The sequence below is a fragment of the Sylvia atricapilla genome, chromosome 11 (assembly GCF_009819655.1).
Source record: "Sylvia atricapilla isolate bSylAtr1 chromosome 11, bSylAtr1.pri, whole genome shotgun sequence".
In the NCBI taxonomy this organism is placed as follows: domain Eukaryota; kingdom Metazoa; phylum Chordata; class Aves; order Passeriformes; family Sylviidae; genus Sylvia; species Sylvia atricapilla.
Window position 1 is genome coordinate 11,154,612 of NC_089150.1, and position 4,196 is coordinate 11,158,807.

Genomic DNA, 4,196 nt, shown 5'->3' on the forward strand with positions numbered 1-4,196 from the left:
TCTAATCTGTTCAGGTCACATTTCACAGATGGGCCAAAAAGTGAAGCCAGAGACTCCTGACACAGATGGTCACTGGAAGCATCATGCAGACAAGACCTTGACAAAATATGATGATGGATCTCTACAGCATCCAATGGAGCCAGGACTTTCCTTGACCAGCTAAGCACAGAAAGATCTTCCCTGGTAGTATGGGCCATCTTTCAAGTCCAACACATCTCTCAAAGCAGACGCTTGCACCATATACTGGTGCCACAAGCACAGATGGGACTCCCATACCAGGAGATAGATAGAGAGAGATACACATAAACACACATATCTCCATATACCAGGTGGCTGACACAGGCCAGAAGCTCCCTACTTCTTCTCAGCCATCACGTCTCCAACAGGTCTGTCCGTCTCCAAAAGGCTGCCCAGCTGCCTTCATCATCTTTGCCTTTGAAGAGATTCCTGGCTGCCCCATGCACACACCTGATCCTACAGAACTGCTCCGTAGTGTCTGACATGGAGAAGTAGCATCCCTTAAAGCAGTGTCTGAGCCTGGTTTTCAAACTCCTAAAGAAAAGAAATCAACAGACAATCCGGTGATGGAAAACCATTCCATACCTGAGATACTGCTGAGCAGCAGTGGGGGAGTTGTCCATCCCTCTCAGATTGTTTTCTGAGATCCTGTAATCACAAGAGGCAGATACCTCTCAATATAAAAGGAAAACACCACATCCTTCTTGTGTCATGGCACAGCACATGTTTTAGACACACAGTGTTTCCCTCAAATTTGGGTTCCTGTGATTCACATCCTCATCATCCGCTCCACTGAGATATAAATACAAGATCAAACGTAAGATTAAATCACCACCACATGTTGGTATGGGGCACTGGATCCAGACCAGCTGGGAGATGCCTTGTGGAGATTCCAGCCAGCTGTTGGAAGGACTCAGGAGTCTAAATCCTCCTGTGGTCCAAAGGCCACCAAGACTCCACAGTGCACCCAGACAGCCCATGACAGTTCTCACAGTCAGTGAGTGTCTGGGGCAGAGCTAACAGCATTTGCAGGCAGGTGAAGGCAGAGGAGGCACAGGCAGAGGCACAGGTACCAGCTCTCAATAGTTAGCAGCCAGTAATTAGAACAGCAGCAATGCAAGACTAAAACAATAACATTTTGTTTATCTCCCAAATAGTTAGCTCAGTTTAGCACTCTGTCTCCAAGTGCTAGGTAATCACAGGATACAAGGCAGGCAGCAGCTTTCAGTATCCAAAAGAGTGTGGGTGCATCTGTGGTTGTAAAGTGGAGACTTGCTGCTCCTGATCCCCAGTCCTGGAAATGGTGTGGCTGAAGATGGTGCTTTGAGCTGTAGGTTAGGCTGAATATGGGGATTTCTCAGGGATATGGAGTGGAGGCAAGCTAGACTAACTGCTCTGGTGTCTGTGGACTGACTTTGACCAAGATCCTTTGCAGATCTGTCTCCCCATTCCTGAAACAGCCTGCCTTATTCTAGGACTGTTTTGCTTTTACCTAAGTATTTGATTTATTTGATGTCCAAATGTCCCAGGATCTGTCTGAGACCTGCAAGCAGGACCACACAGCAAAAGACAGACTTCCAAAGATCCTAAAAAAACCATTTCATTTAGATTAAATAAGGCCATTATTGTGGTTTAATATAGGAATTGATTATTATAAGTATGCATATTGAGCTTAACAGCTTAGATTTGTATCTGTTTCATCATTGTTAATCTTTGATAAATATGTTTTTAATAATATCTGGGTATTTATTGAACATAAAACTGTCATATGAAATTGAGAATAAGATTGCTAAAGATACTTATTATACACTACTTCAACACAAATTCATTATTAAAAACCTTTCACTGAGGCTTACTTTTAACCACAACATAACTGATGCAGATACTGCATAGTTAATCTATAATAAATATATTTGCAATAAACTATTGATATTTAAACTGCAGTAACTGTCTTAATAAATATGATACATGGAAATGGCTTTTGAGCAAGCTGCTCCTTTTTTAGCTCTGTCAGAGCTTTGGAGGATGTGGGGTGAGAAGGGGGAAAGCTATGGCCTTGTATAAGGCAGTTCACTATCAGTCTGCACAGCCTTCCCCTACTCTGGTCACTGGACTCATTGCTGTTTCAATCCCCACATCTCCAGCCCCAGGCTCTTTCAGGGGTCACTGGTCATTTGGTCACAGTCCTGACTCATATTAACACTTGGCCCCAGCCATCCCTACAACTCTGGTGGGCTGGGCCATACAAAGGCTGTTAATTCAGCTCCTGGTGCCCCAGATGATGCTCTGTCTGCCCAATAGTTTTGCAAAGTGAATAAGCACCCTCGAGGGATTTGTAACACACAGAACTGATACCCACTGGGCAGTGAAAACACAAGCTTTGTGAGAATACAGATCAACAGAGAAGCTCAAATGAGGAAATTTCAGTTTTGAACTCAGCAGAGGCCACCAAATGTGTTTGACACATGAACTAGACAGGAGTCTGACTCCAAACCATCAGAGGCAAAGGACTTGACCCAGAGTGCTGCCGAGATCCCATGGGATATCTCAGAGATGTGTTTGTCATTCTTTGCGTCACTTAATGAGCGAGGGTAGTTGCAACAAGTCAATTATAGCAGATATGCACAAAATTTCCCTCCCAGCACTAGTCAAATGGGAGAGGAACAGAGTAATTCCTCCCCTGTCCTCTCCTCTGGGTCTTGCGCCATTTGTTATATGGCCACTCATAAAGCCCTTTAAGACTTCCTGGAGGCCACAGTCTGATTCTCATGTACCAGAGAGAGCCAAAGATCTCAATGTGCAATTTTAATTGAGCTGTATCATCTGCCACAAATACAAAATTAATGGTCCTACATCATAATCATAAATTCATACATAACCCCATGCACCAGCAAATAACTCTTTGCAGTAATACTACAATGGTAAGCTGATTTGCAAGAAGCGCACGCTTCCCAGGAATCCTAATTAACCAAATTAACACCATCACTTCAAATCATGTCCCAGCAGTAGGACATTTCCGATTGGCCTCGGGCTGGAGCAAAGCAGCCAAATGAAAACCTGACAGCATTTCTGTGAGTCCGGCAGCCTAACTCTCTACTGGGGGGAATATCTGCTGCCCATCCATGCACACAAGGAAGGGAGCAAAAGTCTTGTGAGCATTTGTAGGCACTGACCCAAAATGGACCGTGGCACAGTGACACCACGCAACAGAGGAGCAGATCTCAGCTCCTCATGGATTTCTCAAATCTAACCAGCAGCATGAGGAACTCCTTCCTGCAATGCTGGGTTCCTCCAGGGGGTAGTGACAGTGCCAAATCCCCTCAAAGAGTGCCAAATGTTGCTTTGGGTGAGTCTGCAATGGGTCCGGGGTCATGGGGCAGGGCTGATAAAGGAACAAACTCCAGAAACCCCAAACCTGTTTCCCTGAACCCACTTGTTCACACTGGTTTCCCCTTGTGACTTGCCCAAAATATTTAGTGCTCAACACCGTTTCCCTCCCCCCCCCCCCTTTTCTGGGTAGTCAGGTTTTTCTATTTCTGCCATGGGAAAAACAAGTTGCTATTTTGGGAGCCCGTGGGATTGAAGCCTGTGACTGTCTCAGCGCTCTCCGCGTGGAAGAGGAGATCCACAGCCTGTGTGCCAGAGGGAGTGGCTTGTGTCCGTACACATTCAGCCCAAGTGGCAGAGAGGCCCAGTCCGAACGGGATCCTCACGCTGGAACATGGAATGGCCTCAGCTCCCCAGGCACAGGGCTGGGTGGGCAGAGATCCCATCCCTGCTCTGAAGTGATGCTCCAAAAGCTGGGCTGGGAACTTTTGGACAGGGAGGAAAAGGAGGCTCCTACCAGAAGTGGGGTTCGAACCCACGCGGGCATGCGCCCATTGGATCTTAAGTCCAACGCCTTCACCACTCGGCCATCCTGGTGGGCTCTGGGCTCTCCCCTGGCCCACCACCTCCTCCCTGAGAGCTCACACCTCACCAAGCCCTTCGGGTCCCAACCCAGGACACTTCCCAAGCCCAGTGACACCTCTCCCTCCTCACTGCATTCTTTAATGTCCCCAGCAACTGATGGAACATCTCATTAGGAGAAAGCTGGTCTCATGGGCCATGAGGAATGGCACAGCCCCCGTGTGCCACCCTAGATCCTCACGCAAGGACCACAGTTACTGGTCGTGATA

The 4,196-nt window shown here is 47.0% G+C and overlaps 1 non-coding gene across 1 annotated transcript; it reads right to left on the reverse strand.

Annotated features, from left to right (window-relative positions):
- Positions 1-3,859: 3,859 nt before the first annotated feature.
- On the reverse strand, positions 3,860-3,942 carry TRNAL-UAA (transfer RNA leucine (anticodon UAA)). The gene has a single exon. It is a non-coding gene; the product is annotated as a tRNA-Leu (tRNA).
- Between the last annotated feature and the right edge of the window lie 254 nt (positions 3,943-4,196).